The sequence below is a fragment of the Oncorhynchus nerka genome, linkage group LG20 (genome assembly GCF_034236695.1).
Source record: "Oncorhynchus nerka isolate Pitt River linkage group LG20, Oner_Uvic_2.0, whole genome shotgun sequence".
In the NCBI taxonomy this organism is placed as follows: domain Eukaryota; kingdom Metazoa; phylum Chordata; class Actinopteri; order Salmoniformes; family Salmonidae; genus Oncorhynchus; species Oncorhynchus nerka.
The window spans coordinates 35,400,986-35,420,225 of record NC_088415.1 but is presented as its reverse complement, the minus strand read 5'-3'; positions in this window follow the sequence as shown (position 1 = coordinate 35,420,225).

The following is a 19,240-nucleotide window of genomic DNA, read 5'->3' as shown; positions in this document are numbered from 1 at the left end:
GAAGGGAACCTGCCTAAATGATTACCGCCCTGTAGCACTCACGTCGGTAGCCATGAAGTACTGTGAAAGGCTGGTCATAGCTCACATCAACACCATCCTCCTGGACACTCTAGACCCACTCCAATTCACATACCGCCCCAACAGATCCACAGATGACGCAATCTCAATCACACTCCACACCGCCCTTTCTCACCTGGACAAAAGGAAAACCTATGTGAGAATGCTGTTCATTGAACACAGCTCAGCGTTCAACACCATAGTGCCCACTAATCTCATCACTAAGCTAAGGACTCTGGGACTAAACACTTCCCTCTGCAACTGGATCTTGGACTTCCTGACGGGCCGCCCCCAGGTGGTAAGAGTAGGCAACAACACGCCTGACCACGCTGATACTTAACACAGGGGCCCCTCAGGGGTGTGTACTTAGTCCCCTCCTGTATTCCCTATTCACCCACGACTGCGTGGCCAAACACGACTCCAACACCATCATTAAGTTTGCTGACGACACAACAGTGGTAGGCCTGATCACCGACAACGATGAGATGGCCTATAGGGAGGAGGTCAGAGACCTGGCAGTGAGGTGCCTTTGTCTTGCTCACAACATCAATGTGAGCAAGACAAAGGAGCTGATTTTGGACTACAGGAAAAGGCGGGCCGAACAGGCCCCCATTAACATCGATGGGGCTGTAGGGGAACGGGTCGAGAGTTTCAAGTTCCTTGGTGTCCACATCACCAACAAACTATCATGGTCCAAACATACATGGGGCAGCAGGGTAGCCTATTGGTTAGAGTGTTGAACTAGTAACCGAAAGGTTGCAAGTTCAAATCCCCGAGTTGACAAGGTACAAATCTGTCGTTCTGCCCCTGAACAGGCAGTTAACCCACTGTTCCTAGGCAGTCATTGAAAATAAGAATTTGTTCTTAACTGACTTACCTAGTTAAATAAAGATTTTAAAAATTAAAAAATACCAAGACAGTAGTGAAGAGGGCACGACAAAAGCTTTTCCCTCTCAGGAGATTTGGCATGGGCCCCCAGATCCTCAAAAGGTTCTACAGCTGCACCAGCATCCTGACCGGTTGCATCACCGCCTGGTATGGCAACTGCTCGGCATCTGACCGTAAGGCACTACAGAGGTTAGTGAGAACGGCCCAGTACATCACTGGGGCCAAGCTTCCTGCCATCCGGGACCTACATAATAGGCGGTGTCAGAGGAAAGCCCATAAAATTGCCAGCGACTCCAGTCACCCAAGTTATAGACTGTTTTCTCTGCTACCGCACGGAAAGCGGTACCAGAATGCCAAGTCTAAGACCAAAAGGCTCCTCAACAGCTTCTACCCCCAAGACATAAGACTAATGAACAATTCATAAATATCACCACCAGACAATATACACAATTTATCAGACATTTGTACACTGCTGCGACTCGCTGTTTGTTTGTTACCTATACATAGTCACTTCGTCCCCACCTACATGTACATATTACCTCAACTAGCCTGTACCCCTGCACCCTGACTCGGTACCGGTGCCCCCTGTATATAGCCTCATTATTGTTATTCATATTGTGTTACTTTTTATTATTACTTTTTATTTTAGCCGACCTCTTCTTCTTGAACTGCACTGTTGGATAAGGGCTTATATTTAAGCATTTCACGGTAAGGTCTACAATTTACGCATGTCGCAAATAAAGTTTGATTTGATTTGTTTAGCTGGAATGGAATGTTCTTATGCTGTGTATTTTTGACTGTGACGTGGTTCTCTCACCCAGCTCTCTTAAAATGAATGCACTAACTGTAAGTTGCTCTGGATAAGATAATCTGATAAATGACACGCAAATAGTTTACATACAAATGTCATATTACTGTATTGATTAATTTAAAAAACTTTTTTTTTTTTTACTGATGTCACAAATGTATCATTGGTACAGTTCTTTATTAAAAATGTAGTTATTTGTCACATTTGACTGTGTAAAATCTAGCAGTGCGAATATATAGCGTTTTGCAACAAAACATGATTATTTGTCTCTCAGAAATGAAACCATCAAATGATAGATTTTAAACAAATACATGTCTGTCATTTACCAACGTTCCTGAAAATGGATATGTAGTGTTTTGGAATGAAACTCTTCATATACAGACCAAATATAGTGTGTACATATAGACCAAAAGTCTCAATGTTGAATAGGTATGTCACGATCGTCGTAAGGAGCGGACCAAAATGCAGCATGGTATGTGTTCATGATGATTTTTTAATTAAAGAAAGCACTGAACACTGAATACAAACTATACAAAACAATAAACGAATGTGAAGCTATAATGATAACTGTGCCGACACAAGCAACTAACATAGACAATCACCCACAACCCACAATGACAAAACAGGCTATCTAAATATGGCTCCCAATCAGAGACAATGACTAACACCTGCCTCTGATTGAGAACCATATCAGGCCAAACACAGAAACAGACAAACTAGACATCCAACATAGAATGCCCACTCAGATCACACCCTGACCAAACAAAACATAGAAATATACAAAGCAAACTATGGTCAGGGTGTGACAAGGTAAGATATAACGCATGCTAATATTGGGAAATGGAAATAGCTGAAGGTTCTTCCAACACTTTTCAAATTTCCACTGACAATATGAGGTGTGTACTGACTAAAAACCAGAATGAGAATTGTTATCATGCCCATTACTGTAATGCATTATTTGAAGAAGCAAGGACTCATAAGCGCTTGACTTGGAAAATGCTAATTGAAATCATTATGTATGCATGAGTGGTAAATGAAAAGCTGAGCGAGAACAGTATTCGACAGAGATTCAAACAGAGAGGGTTTCTGTGTTGTCGTGTAGGTCAGGGATAAAAGGTCTGAGGAGCATGATTGATGATTGATGGGCGGAGAGAGGAATATGTTAAGGAGAGATTCCTACCTTTCTAGTAGAGCTTGCTTTCGCATTTGTGAGAGGAGCAAAGGAGAGGGTTGGGAGGTAGAGCGATGGAATACCAGCAGAATTTTAACAATGTTCTCATTACTTATTTACTGCTTGGAAGGAAGTGCTGCCAGTAAATAACTGGGAACCATGAGGTTTGTGTGTGTGTGTGTGTGTGTGTGTGTGTGTGTGTGTAATAATAAAAACAGATTATAGGGACTAAAGAGAATACAAAAAGATCATTAGAGGTCAGATGTTATTCGGTCTCTAAGGAAGTGATTGTGTCTATGTGCAATTAGAGTCTATGTGTGCCTGTGTGCCTGTGTGTGTGTGAAGTGACCAGTCATCTGAGATCCCAGTCATAGGGCCTGGTTAAGGGGTGTAAGAGTAGTGAGGTGCCTGAGCTTCTGTTCCCTTGAAGCTGGCTTAGTTACATTCTGAGGGAGCTGCTTAAAGAGAGAGACTTCAGAGGAAAGAAGGAGATGAGGGGAAGAGAGCTCTGTGACCAGCCAGGAACAGATAGAGAGATAGAGGCAGAGAGATAGAGGCAGAGAGATAGATGCAGAGAGCGAGGCAGAGAGACACAGCCAGACAGACAGCGACCTGTCAAATGTACGAACATATTAAAGACACATATATCCCCTAGATTACACAGAGCCCCAAAGAATTTGAAAACAAATCCAATTTTGATAAACTCCCATATCTATTGGGTGAAATACCACAGTGAGCCACCATAGCAGCAAGATTTGTGACCTGTTGCCACAAGAAGGACAAACACCATTGTAAATACAGCCTATACTCATGTTTATTTTTATTTTTTTGTACTTTAACTATTTGCACATCATTACAACACTGTATATAGACAGAATATCACATTTGAAATGTCTTTATTCTTGTGAGTGTAATGTTTACTGTTAATTTTTTATTGTTTATTTCACTTTTGTTTATTCTCTATTTCACTTGCTTTGGCAGTGTAAACATATGTTTCCCACACCAATAAAGCCCTTTTTTGTAGGTAAGCATTTCACGGTGAGGTCTACACCTGTTTGTATTTGGTGTATGTGACAAATACTATTTGATTTGATTTGAGTTGAGTTGATGCAAGACACAAAAACGACAGTCTGTCAAACCTGGAGGATTTATATAAAAAAAATTCAACTTGAGGTAAGTAAAAAAAGCCTTTCAATATGTCATGTATGTTAGCCGAAACAACGTTTTGTCAAATATGAAGAAATATGTTAATGACATCTTGTTTTAGCACTACAAAATTTGATATTATGCAGGCTCTGGTTAGCTAGCTAGCTAACAACTGTCATTAGCTAGCTAGCAAGTAGCTATAACATAGAAACAATGTACCGTAGTTAAATCTTCAAATGCATGTTGTTACTTTTTTTTCAGTTTCCCATGTAGTCCATGGAGGATCAGAAAAGGGGACGGGATCATGTCAAATGTCTCAACCTCGATGCTAGCTCAGCCATCACCACCGATCATCTTAAGATGTCTCAACCTCGATGCTAGCTCAGCCATCACCACCGATCATCTTAAGATGTCTCAACCTCGATGCTAGCTCAGCCATCACCACCGATCATCTTAAGATGTCTCAACCTCGATGCTAGCTCAGCCATCACCACCGATCATCTTAAGATGTCTCAACCTCGATGCTAGCTCAGCCATCACCACCGATCATCTTAAGATGTTTCAACCTCGATGCTAGCTCAGCCATCACCACCGATCATCTTAAGATGTCTCAACCTCGATGCTAGCTCAGCCATCTCCACCGATCATCTTAAGATGTTTCAACCTCGATGCTAGCTCAGCCATCACCACCGATCATCTTAAGATGTCTCAACCTCGATGCTAGCTCAGCCATCACCACCGATCATCTTAAGATGTCTCAACCTCGATGCTAGCTCAGCCATCTCCACCGATCATCTTAAGATGTTTCAACCTCGATGCTAGCTCAGCCATCACCACCGATCATCTTAAGATGTCTCAACCTCGATGCTAGCTCAGCCATCACCACCAATCATCTTAAGATGTCTCAACCTCGATGCTAGCTCAGCCATCTCCACCGATCATCTTAAGATGTTTCAACCTCGATGCTAGCTCAGCCATCACCACCGATCATCTTAAGATGTCTCAACCTCGATGCTAGCTCAGCCATCACCACCGATCATCTTAAGATGTCTCAAGACATAAAGTTGATCTATTCTTGCTAACAAGTGACTGCAATTTTTGTATTTTCTGTGCAGTTTTATTAAAAAGCGAATACATCTAAATGTTACATCACAAATATCCTCAAAATAAATTTGAGATAAACGGCTGGTGCATTTATTCATTTTTTTGGTTTGTTTTATTGATAAGGGATGCCATTTCAACCTCATGTGCTGCAGAGTCAACTGGACTTATCTGAGGGCTGACATGCCTTTAAAAAAAACATAGTTGACATGGCTGATTTGCTTAAACAAATATGGTTTCTACTGACAATTGAGATGTACAAACTATGGCATAAGGGAACGACAAGCGGATAAGAGGCCATCCGTAATTTCGATTAAGACATTAATGAGACAGTTAGAATGGACGTAGTCAATATAACTATTTGTTCAGCACTTTTGAAATGTACAGCGACAGAATTCTGAACATGGGCCGTTTTTACAGTGTTCTCCCTGTACACCAAATCAGAACCGTAGGATAAGTAAAGGAGGCATATAAGCAGACAATGAAAGCTCTTACAATAATTATAGGCTACATGTGCACCATCAAGTCAGAACAGTAGGTGAAATTAAGGATGAAAATAGACCAAACTATTAGGGTGAGGCACATGGGCTACTAACAGCTTACTACACAACATACACTTAGTATTACTTTCTTAGCTACAGTATACATATCTCCCTGCCATATTACATAATTTATGCAGCAGCATACAATACATTTTTGGACTTGTTTTGCTGTGCTCACTTGAACAGGAAGGTTGCCTGACGGTCCTTTGTGGGCAAATTTGTCATCAAACTCTGTCATCAAAGTCTGGCATTTATGGTTATTTCAAGACATCTGGGAACATGATGGTAGAATCATGATGACGTCAGTGATCCTCAGGTCGTAGCTCTAATAAGAGGCCCGAGTTCCGGATTTAATATTCTGAGTTGGATGAAAGTTCAAAGCGTATTTTCCCAGTCTTAGCTCATTTTTCCCGAGTTCGTAGTAGTCTTGAACACTCATGTGTTGTCTTGGCTGTGTGCTTAGGGTAATTGTCCTGTTTGAAGGTGAACATTCGACCCTAGTCTGAGGTCCTGAATAGTCTGGAGCAGGTTTTCATCAAGGATCTCTCTGTACTTTGCTCTGTTCATCTTTCCCTCGATCCTGACTAGTCTCCCAGTCCCTGCCGCTGAAAAACATCCACACAACATGATGCTGCCACCACCATGCTTCACCGTAGGGAGGGTGCCAGGTTTCCTCCAGACATGACGCTTGGCATTCAGGCCAAATAGTTCCATCTTGGTTTCATCAAAGTCTGAGAGTCTTTAGGTGACTTTTGGCAAACTCCAAGCGGGCTGTCGTGTGCCTTTTACTGAGGAGTGGCTTCCGTCTGGCCACTCTACCATAAAGGCCTGATTGGTGGAGTGCTGCAGAAATGGTTGTCCTTCTGGAAGGTTCTCCCATCTCCACAGAGAAACTCTAGAGCTCTGTCAGAGTGACCATCGGGTTATAGGTCACCTCCCTGACCAAGGCCCTTCTCCCCCGATTGTATCAGTTTGGCCTAGCAGCCAGCTCTAGGAAGAGTGTTGGTGGTTTCAAACTATTTCCCTTTAAGAATGAAGGAGGCCATAGTGTTCTTGGGGACCTTCAATGCTGCAGAAATGTTTTGGTACCCTTCCCTAGATCTGTGCATCGACACAATCCTGTCTCGATGATCTATGGACAATTCCTTCGACCTCATGACTTGGTTTTTGCTCTGACATGCACTGTCAACTGTGGGACCTTAAACAGACAGGTGTGTGCCTTTCCAAATCCCAATCAATTGAATTTACCACAGGTGGACTCCAATCAAGTTGTAGAAACATATCAAGGATGATCAATGGAAACAGGAAACACCTGAGCTCAATTTCGAGTCTTATAGCAAAGGGTCTGAATTCTTATGTAAGTAACAAATATATATTTATTAACATTTATATATATATATATATACATATATATATATATATATATTTTACATTTGCAAACATTTCTAACAACCTGTTTTCGCTTTGTCGTTATGGGGTATTGTGTGTAGATTGTTGAGATTTAAACAAATATTTAATCAATTTTAGAATAAGGCTGTAACGTAACGAAACATAGAAAAAGTCAAGGTGTCTGAATACTTTCCGAAGGCACTGTACATCACAGAATACTGAAATATAGCAAAACTGTTTGACATAAAAACACCAGATTTTCACTGCATTTGTTTGGTGAAATCATGTTTATTAATTATGAAATCATAAACATTTTGAATAGCATTCCAACCATGAGGCCACTAGGTCATTTGGCTGCATGAAAGGCGTACGGTACAGGAAAATAGCATGGTAGAGGGGGTATTGTTATTGATGTTGCTGTTTTTATGATAGGATACCTAATGACATGTTATATTCCTGCAGATTAGAGCCGCTCTGAGAACTGAGATCCCCAAACAACGATAACCATCTGGCTGTAAAGACTTGAAGATAGGCAATGTTTAGAGGTCTATACCACCTTTACCAAAAGTTATTTTATTGCATCTGAAATTGTAATTTTGGTTAATAAATCTTGATTACTTTGTTTTGGTATGCATTACAGTTTGTAATATGAATGTGCAATGAGAGTTCTAGAGTGAGTGATTAGGATTTATAACTAATAAAACAATAAACTATAAAATGTTGCCAGACGTCTTGAGACGGATGTCTTAAAGGCGTCTTCATTTTTAAAAAAAATCTTAAGACAGGTCTCTACACGTCTCAGGATGTGTTCATTTATATGTCTCAAGATGTCTCCATACATGGTGATGGCTGGGTATGATGCTAAGCAATTCAATCACATTCAGTTCAATGGTTATAGATTTTACATTCATTTCTAAGAGGGCCTAGGAGAGGTCTAAGAACACTTCCCTGATTCCTCTCTAGAGAGAGACAGAGCTCTTCTTTCAGAGTCACATAGTGGTTAGAGAAAAGAGGACAGATGATACCATATTGTAGAGACTGTGTGGGTGCGAGAAAGCAGAGTAAAGTGGCATTAGACAGAGAGAAATTAATTAATTGTTTGGGTCATGCAATTGCTTTTGCACCACTTAATAGCCAAAATAGTCTATTCCCTACTGTCTACCCATCACTATTCTCCATTCCTCGTTCATCACTACTCTACCCTATCCCCTATTCCCCTATTCCCATCTCATGTTAATATTTTGTCACAACAGACGTAACATGGTTACAGGACAGGATGGAGGAGGGGGGAGGAGGGGAGAGGAGGAGAGAGGAGGGAGGGGGAGACAGGGGAAATGAGGGATGAGGGATGGAAGAGTATTTTATGATTTTATCAAGAATCTGAGAGAGAGAGAGAGAGAGAGAGAGAGATTCAATCCCTTTTAGACAATTTCCTGGGTAAAACGTTCCACTGTAATAGTGAAGGTGTAAACTTGGCAGTAGAAAATCTTAACAGTATATTTGACCTCTCAGCTTCCCTATCAAATCTAAAAATCTCAAATAGAAAACCGAAGAAAACCGAAGAAAATGAACAATAATGATAAATGGTTTGATGAAGAATGCAAAAATCTAAGAAAGAAATTGAGAAACCTGTCCAACCAAAAACATAGAGACCCGGAAAACCTGAGTCTACGCCTTCACTATGGTGAATCACTAAAACAATACAGAAATACACTACGGAAAAAGAAGGAACAGCATGTCAGAAATCAGCTCAATGTAATTGAAGAATCCATAGACTCTAACCACTTCTGGGAAAATTGGAAAACACTAAACAAACAACAACACGAAGAATTATCTATCCAAAATGGAGATGTATGGGTAAACCACTTCTCCAATCTTTTTGGCTCTATAACAAAGAATAAAGAGCAAAAACATATACATGATCAAATACAGATCTTAGAATCAACTATTAAAGACTACCAGAACCCACTGGATTCTCCAATTACATTGAATGAGTTACAGGACAAAATAAAAACCCTCCAACCCAAAAAGGCCTGTGGTGTTGATGGTATCCTCAATGAAATGATCAAATATACAGACAACAAATTCCAATTGGCTATACTAAAACTCTTTAACATCATCCTTAGCTCTGGCATCTTCCCCAATATTTGGAACCAAGGACTGATCAGCCCAATCCACAAAAGTGGAGACAAATTTGACCCCAATAACTACCGTGGAATATGCGTCAACAGTAACCTTGGGAAAATCCTCTGCATTATCATTAACAGCAGACTCGTACATTTCCTCAATGAAAACAATGTACTGAGCAAATGTCAAATTGGCTTTTTACCAAATTACCGTACAACAGACCATGTATTCACCCTGCACACCCTAATTGACAACCAAACAAACCAAAACAAAGGCAAAGTCTTCTCATGCTTTGTTGATTTCAAAAAAGCCTTCGACTCAATTTGGCATGAGGGTCTGCTATACAAACTGATGGAAAGTGGTGTTGGGGGTAAAACATACGCCATTATAAAATCCATGTACACAAACAACAAGTGTGCGGTTAAAATTGGCAAAAAACACACACATTTCTTCACACAGGGTCGTGGGGTGAGACAGGGGTGCAGCTTAAGCCCCACCCTCTTCAACATATATATCAACGAATTGGCGCGGGCACTAGAAAAGTCTGCAGCACCCGGCCTCACCCTACTAGAATCCGAAGTCAAATGTCTGCTGTTTGCTGATGATCTGGTGCTTCTGTCACCAACTAAGGAGGGCCTAGAGCAGCACCTAGATCGTATGCACAGATTATGTCAGACCTGGGCCCTAACAGTAAATCTCAGTAAGACCAAAATAATGGTGTTCCAAAAAAGGTCCAGTCACCAGGACCACAAATACAAATTCCATCTAGACACTGTTGCCCTAGAGCACACAAAAAACTATACATACCTTGGCCTAAACATCAGCGCCACAGGGAACTTCCACAAAGCTGTGAACGATCTGAGAGACAAGGCAAGAAGGGCATTCTATGCCATCAAAAGGAACATAAACGTCAACATACCAATTAGGATTTGGTTAAAAATACTTGAATCAGTCATAGAGCCCATTGCCCTTTATGGTTGTGAGGTCTGGGGTCCGCTCACCAACCAAGACTTCACAAAATGGGACAAACACCAAATTGAGACTCTGCACGCAAAATTCTGCAAAAATATCCTCTGTGTACAACGTAGAACACCAAATAATGCATGCAGAGCAGAATTAGCCCGATACCCACTAATTATCAAAATCCAGAAAAGAGCCGTTAAATTCTATAACCACTTAAAAGGAAACGATTCCCAAACCTTCCACAACAAAGCCATCACCTACAGAGAGATGAACCTGGAGAAGAGTCCCCTAAGCAAGCTGGTCCTGGGGCTCTGTTCACAAACACAAACACGCCCTACAGAGCCCCAGGACAGCAGCACAATTAGACCCAACCAAATCATGAGAAAACAAAAAGATAATTACTTGACACATTGGAAAGAATTAACAAAAAAACAGAGCAAACTAGAATGCTATTTGGCCCTACACAGAGAGTACACAGCGGCAGAATACCTGACCACTGTGACTGACCCAAAATTAAGGAAAGCTTTGACTATGTACAGACTCAATGAGCATAGCCTTGCTATTGAGAAAGGCCGCCATAGGCAGACATGGCTCTCAAGAGAAGACAGGCTATGTGCTCACTGCCCACAAAAATGAGGTGGAAACTGAGCTGCACTTCCTAACCTCCTGCCCAATGTATGACCATATTAGAGAGACATATTTCCCTCAGATTACACAGATCCACAAAGAATTCGAAAACAAATCCAATTTTGATAAACTCCCATATTCCACAGTGTGCCATCACAGCAGCAAGATTTGTGACCTGTTGCCACGAGAAAAGGGCAACCAGTGAAGAACACACACCATTGTAAATACAACCCATATTTATGCTTATTTATTTTATCTTGTGTCCTTTACCATTTGTACATTGTTAAAACACTGTATATATATAATATGACATTTGTAATGTCTTTATTGTTTTGAAACTTCTGTATGTGTAATGTTTACTGTTCATTTTTATTGTTTATTTCACTTTATATATTCACTTTATATATTATCTACCTCACTTGCTTTGGCAATGTTAACACATGTTTCCCATGCCAATAAAGCCCTTGAATTGAATTGAATTGAATTGAATTGAATTGAGAGAGAGAGAAAGAGAGAGAGCGAAAGAGAGAGCGAAAGAGAGAGAGAGAGAGAGAGAGAGAACGAGAGAGAGCGAGAGAGAACGAGAAAGAGCGAGAGAGAGAGAGAGAGAAAGAGAGAGAGAGAAAGAAAGAGAGCGAGAGAGAGAGAGAGCGAGAGAGAGAAAGAAAGAGAGCGAAAGAGAGAGAGAGAGAGAGAGAGAGAGAGAGAGAACGAGAGCGAGAGAACGAGAACGAGAGAAAGCGAGAGAGAGCGAGAGAGAGAGAGAGATGGTCTTCAGAGTTTTTATATTATTTTTTTATTTATTTTTTTATTTATTTCACCTTTATTTAACCAGGTAAGCAAGTTGAGAACAAGTTCTCATTTACAATTGCGACCTGGCCAAGATAAAGCAAAGCAGTTCGACACATACAACGACACAGAGTTACACATGGAGTAAAACAAATATACAGTCAATAATACAGTAAAAAAAATAATAATAATAAAAAAACAAGTCTATATACAATGTGAGCAAATTAGGTGAGAAGGGAGGTAAAGGCAAAAAAAGGCCATGGTGGCAAAGTAAATACAATATAGCAAGTAAAACACTGGAATGGTAGTTTTGCAATGGAAGAATGTGCAAAGTAGAAATAAAAATAATGGGGTGCAAAGGAGCAAAATAAATAAATAAATTAAATACAGTTGGGAAAGAGGTAGTTGTTTGGGCTAAATTATAGGTGGGCTATGTACAGGTGCAGTAATCTGTAAGATGCTCTGACAGTTGGTGCTTAAAGCTAGTGAGGGAGATAAGTGTTTCCAATTTAAGAGATTTTTGTAGTTCGTTCCAGTCATTGGCAGCAGAGAACTGGAAGGAGAGGCGGCCAAAGAAAGAATTGGTTTTGGGGGTGACTAGAGAGATATACCTGCTGGAGCGTGTGCTACAGGTGGGAGATGCTATGGTGACCAGCGAGCTGAGATAAGGGGGACTTTACCTAGCAGGGTCTTGTAGATGACATGGAGCCAGTGGGTTTGGCGACGAGTATGAAGCGAGGGCCAGCCAACGAGAGCGTACAGGTCGCAATGGTGGGTAGTATATGGGGCTTTGGTGACAAAACGGATTGCACTGTGATAGACTGCATCCAATTTGTTGAGTAGGGTATTGGAGGCTATTTTGTAAATGACATCGCCAAAGTCGAGGATTGGTAGGATGGTCAATTTTACAAGGGTATGTTTGGCAGCATGAGTGAAGGATGCTTTGTTGCGAAATAGGAAGCCAATTCTAGATTTAACTTTGGATTGGAGATGTTTGATATGGGTCTGGAAGGAGAGTTTACAGTCTAACCAGACACCTAAGTATTTGTAGTTGTCCACGTATTCTAAGTCAGAGCCGTCCAGAGTAGTGATGTTGGACAGGCGGGTAGGTGCAGGTAGCGATCGGTTGAAGAGCATGCATTTAGTTTTACTTGTATTTAAGAGCAATTGGAGGCCACGGAAGGAGAGTTGTATGGCATTGAAGCTTGCCTGGAGGGTTGTTAACACAGTGTCCAAAGAAGGGCCGGAAGTATACAGAATGGTGTCGTCTGCGTAGAGGTGGATCAGAGACTCACCAGCAGCAAGAGCGACCTCATTGATGTATACAGAGAAGAGAGTCGGTCCAAGAATTGAACCCTGTGGCACCCCCATAGAGACTGCCAGAGGTCCGGACAGCAGACCCTCCGATTTGACACACTGAACTCTATCAGAGAAGTAGTTGGTGAACCAGGCGAGGCAATCATTTGAGAAACCAAGGCTGTCGAGTCTGCCGATGAGGATGCGGTGGTTGACAGAGTCGAAAGCCTTGGCCAGATCAATGAATACGGCTGCACAGTATATCCGATATGCCGCTGCACTACATTTGACTACATTTCCTTAAATTAGAATCCAGCTGTGAACACTGCTAGTGGCATCTTGGCACCGGGGGTGAACGAGAGTGGAAAGGAAAGAGAGGAAGAAGAAGTGGGAGAAGACATGAGCGAGGGAAATTGAGAGGGTGGAGTGGGATACCATGAGAGAAGGGAAGAGAGGTGGATAACCGGGAGCTGGGAGAGATTGAAATAGCGGGGTGAGAGAATGTGGAGGGCAAAGACTGCACAGCATGAGAAACAAAGAGATGGGAGAGGAAAGTAGAAAGTAGGGGGGTGGCAGCTGTAGAGTTGTCCCTCCAGTGGGGATAGAGATTACTAGTAGCAGGCAGGAGGATAAAGGCTTAGAGCGGATTGACTAATTCATTCAAGTGCTAAGAGAGGAACCACAACATGGTGATTCTTACAATGTTAATTTGGTCGGTGCTTATATTTGTTGTGTCTCACACATTTACAAGCGTGTATTATACGCCTGTGTGAAATAGTAACTTTTTGTTGTTGTTGTCATATCCCAACTCGCCAGGGTCACAGCCAGGGTCACAGCCAGGGTCACAGCCAGGTTCACAGCCAGGGTCAGCCATCACCAACAGCAACCCTGGAGCTCAAGGGCACATCGACAGATATTTTACCTTGTCGGCTCGGGAATTTGAACTAGTGACGCTCTAACCACTCGGCTACCTGTCTTCTGTTTCTTTTTCTTTTACTGGGCAAGTCAGTTAACAAATTCTTATTTACAATGACAGCCTAGGGACAGTGGGTTAACTGCCTTTGCTCAGGGGCAGAACAACAGATTTTTATCTTGTCAGCTCGGTGATTCAATCCAGCAACCTTTCGCTTACTGGCCCAACTCTCTAGCCTGCCGCCCCGCATATGCCAAGCATAACTCCTATGCTTGGATTAATCATCCACTATGACCCCTGTCCAGTGTCCAGATCAATAGATATCCACATGGTCTATACAACGGCTCTGGAGGCCTGGACCCAATGGGAGGATAGGAGGGAATCATTACATGAAATGAAATACAGCCATTACCTAGGAGGGGGCACATCCACTTCATTTTACAACAGAAACACAATACACTTCTATTTAAATGAGTACCTCATTATGTATCCATGGTGGAATATTGAAATCCTGTACCTGAACAGACATTAAACTCCAGGAACTCACCAGACATTTTCTTTTAATGAGACTCTCTCTATATCACCTGTATAGATGTATCTATTTTTCCAATCTGTTTGTTTCATTTGTATTACAGTAAAGTGTTGCAGAATCAATACTCTGAATGCAATACCTCTGCTGGTGAATACATTGAATCTCACTCACTCTCTCACACACACACACACACACACACACACACACACACACACACACACACACACATACACACATACATACATACATACATACAAGCACACACGTACACACACCTCGACACCATTAATCCCTCCCTCCTCAGTGATCTCACCATAATGTTCTCCCCAGTGACTCCTGATCTCTTGCAGGGAGTCGATCTGATATTACTGATACTGAACAGAGACCTGGCCCCCGAACTCATTTCAATTCCCTGCAACATATGCCAAACACACACATACATGTACAGTACACCTACGTTGTGTCATTTTCAATAGACACACACCTCAGGTAATATTTCACTGGAATTTTAAAAGCTCTACTATCAGCTTGAGCCAAATGCATGATAGGGGTGGAGACTGAGGAGCACTTGCTTAGGCGACAAATGGGTCTTGTCACCCACTCACTGTCAAACTGAGGATCTATAACATTAGTACGGATTGCTAGAGTAACATAAGAGCTACTGGAGCTCTTGACAGCGTGATAACAGAATGCCAGTGTAATTCAGCTCTCAGTCAAACAGCAGGGTGTTAACAACCCAATGGGTGTTTTAATGTTTGACAGGATAGGTACAGATAAAATATTTAGCTCTATTATCTTCATATTTCTTCTATCTAGCTCACACAGAATAAAACAATGTACCATTCTGTTTAATCTTGGTCAATTTAATCCACCACGATCAGACTCTCTCTCTCTCTCTCTCTCTCTCTCTCTCTCTCTCTCTCTCTCTCTCTCTCTTTATCTCTTTATCTCTCTCTCTAGTACCAGTCACACAGTCAGAGTTATGTGCCCTCAGGCTGTGTCAGATCAATATAACATTAGAGCCAGTCTCTGCATCACCCTCCATTCCTCATTCAGGGGTCCCCAGCTAGCTCAGCAATCTACAACCAACCCCCTTCCTCCCTCTTTCCTCGTTCTTCCAGTCTCTCCTCTCCTCCCTTCGTGGTTCATGTTAATTCCGATTCCTTTCTTTTCATTGCTCCCCCTTTCCTATGTCATCTCCTACGTTCCTCTCTGCATGCTCTACCTGTCCTCTTTTGGCCTTTGTTCTGCATTTGTCTGAACCTACAGCTGACGGGGAGATTGGGTAAGAAGACAAGGAACATTAGAGAGGAGGGAGCAGAGGGTAAAAGTGGGGAATTTGAGCCAGATCAAGGAGAGATGGAAGGGGATGAAGGGGCAGAAAGAGAGCAAGAGAATATGGAGAGGATTTGTGTGTGCAGTGGAGGAAGACAGAAGGAGCCGGAGAAGGAAGGAAGGGAGGGAGGGATGGATAGAGGGGGAGGGGAGACTGCCATGCCTGGCCTGGACTGGGTGAAATGAATGTGTAATTGCGTTGTAGTGGCTCAACCCTTCAGCACACGGCTGACGGATCGCGTGGCAGACAGCTCAGTCTCTCTCGGCAGGGCGGACATGGCTGAGGCTGATCCTGTGGGCTGTGTGGGGCTGCCTGTTTACACACAACAGCCTGTCAACAATACCTTAACATAGCAACAAACAGCACCAGGTAATAACAACACATCCAGACTGGATGTCAGACATGTAACGGGAGAATAAGCACAAAGGTCATTGATGGCTAATAAGCAGAGGTGTAATATAAATTAGTGTCCTTTCGGACGTTGACCGGAAAGAGAAAGGTTGTTGTAGTCAACTGTAAAGCACAGAAAGAAGGAAAATACTGACTTAATCAACAAGGCGAGTGAGGAGTGAACAATATCATGGAGTAGATGATCCTCCTCTTTACCTTACACATTACCACACACACACACACACACACACACACACACACACACACACACACACACACACACACAAAACACCCCCATTCCCTCTTTTTCCCGTGTCTACCCATCCCTCCATTCCTCCACCCCTAAGCCATCCTCTCTATCCCCCTATGGGATGAGGCAAGGAGGGGAGAGGATGAGGGGAATTCAATTGGGGATGCTGTGTGGTGAGAGATGAAGGATGCAATGGTGGGATACACCACATATGAAGGATCTCACTTGGCTGTGAATGATGCCACAGTAAAAAGACAGACTCAGAGTGCCATCTGGCCAGACGGGGATGGAGATAAAACATATATGTTTATGTGAACTGTCTCTACCTCTATCTCCCTCCAGTATACACACACACAAATACACAGGCTACTGTGACAACTCAATAAAGACAAATAACTGTCAACCTCAAAACACAGTATGCTTGAGCAAAACAGGTGATATATTGAGGGACAGAGTATGAAGGGGGGTTAAATGAAGAGATAGAGATTGGCAAGAAGAGGAAGGGGCAGATGGAAGAGTGTCACCTTGAGAGAGAGGGGGAGAGAAGGAGGAATAGAAGGATGGAGGGAAGGGGCCAACGCTGCCAAGTTGTTTCTATTCAGACACAAGCTGATTCAACCGTCTGGTTTGGATTGTTATGTAAACACAATGAAATACATACAATACATGATCAAAAGTATGTGGACACCGGCTCGTCGAACATCTCATTCCAAAATCATCTGCATTAATATGGAGTTGGTGCTCCCTTTTCTGCTATTCTGCCACTCTTCAGTGAAGGCTTTCCACTAGATGTTGGAACATTGCTGCAGGAACGTGCTTCCATTCAGCCACAAGAGCATTAGTGAGGTTGGGCACTGGTGTTGGGCGATTAGACCTGGCTCGCAGTCGGCGTTCCAATTCTTTCCAAAAGTGTTCGATGGGTTTGAGGTCAGGGCTCTGTGCAGACCAGTCAAGTTTTTCCACACCGATCTCTACAAACCATTTCTGTATGGACCTCACTTTGTGCACGGGGACATTGTCATGCTGAAACAGGAAAGGGCCTTCCCCAAACTGTTGCCACAAAGTTGGAAGCACAGAATCGTTTAGAATGTCATTGTATGCTGTAGCGTTAAGATTTCCCTTCACTGGAACTATGGGGCCTAAGGGGCCTAGCCCGAACAGACCATTATTCCTCCTCTCACCAAACTTTACAGTTGGCACTATGTATTGGGGAAGGTAGCGTTCTCCTCGCATCCGCCAAACACCGATTCGTCTGTCAGACTGCCAGATGGTGACAATTTTTACGCACTACGCTCTTCAGTACTTGGCGGTCCCGTTATGTGAGCTTGTGTGGCCTAACACTTCGCAGGCTGAGCCATTGTTGCTCCGAGACATTTCCACTTCCCAATAACAGCACTTACAGCTGACCAGGGCAGCTCTAGCAGTGCAGAAATTTGACAAACTTACTTGTCGGAAAGGTGGCATCCTATGACGATGTCACGTTTAAAGTCATTGAGCTCTTCAGTGAGGCCATTCTACTGCCAATGTTTGTCTATGGAGATTGCATGGCGGTGTGCTCGATTTTATACACCTGTCAGCAACGGTTGTAACTGAAATAGCTAAATCCACTAATTTGAAGGTGTGTACTTTTGTATATAGTGTATTTAAATAGCCAATTCAGAAACACACACACACACCATACTCTACAAGTCTCTCCACAGCAAACACATCCAGTAGATAATATTTTACAGAGAATGGTACAGTAGAGTAAAATATAGGTTTGTACTAGACTAGTGTCAACGGGGGTCTGCTGTTTCTCTCAGCACTGCAATGAGAAAAAATGAAACAGATATTGATTTAACTCTCAGAAGCAGCATGATAGATCAATTTCCACACTTGTGTCTGGAGTGCAGTCTATCACCCGGGGCATAGGTGGAGAGGGGTGGTGTTAACCTACCCCTATCATTCATCATTGACCTCTCTCCTTCTCGCATAAAATAGCAATGGCCACCAAAAACTGGATCTCTATGTAATGGCACTGTGTCTCTCTCTCTCATTCAAACACACATGGACCAAGCATATGCACATACACCATCTGAAATACCCATTATATACACTGAGTGTACAAAACATCAGGAACACCTGCTCTTTCCATGACATATACTGGCCAGGTGAATCCAGGTGAAAGCAATGATCCCTTATACATGTCACATGTTAAATCCACTTCAATCAGTGTAGATGAAGGGGAGGAGACAGGTTAAAGAAGCATTTTTAAGCCTTGAGACAATTGAGACATGGATTGTGTGTGTGTGCCATTCAGAGAGTGAATGGGCAAGACAAAATATTTTAGCGCCTTTGAACGGGGTATGGTAGTAGGTGCCAGGTGCACCGGTTTGAGTGAGTCAAGAACTGTAATGCTGCTGGGTTTTTCACGCTCAACGTGTGTATCAAGAATGGTCTACCACCTACAGGACATCCAGCCAACTTGATACAACTTTGGGAAGCATTGGATTCAACATGGGACAGCATCCCTGTGGAACGCTTTCGACACCTTGTAGAGTCCATGCTCCGAGGAATTGAGGCTGTTCTGAAGGCAAAATGAGGTGCAACTCACTATTAGGGTTTTGTAACTTAGTGTATGTCTATGTTTATACACAAAAGTATTAGTGCCAACCACTGCTTCCTCTATTTACACCACTGTTTAATCTGGGTCATAAGTAAATGATGTGTCATCCTAAATTATCTGGAGTAAATTAATGATCTATTCTTTTCCAAATCGCTTTGTAGGCTATTCTGCAGACAATAGTGACACCTGGCAGAATTTCTGAAGAACTTCATCAAGCACCTAACTTTTTTTTTTTTTTTTTGAGTGAGATACTTTTTAAGAAGATTGAACATTTTGATTAAATTCTATTTTCTACCAAAATCCTTGTCTA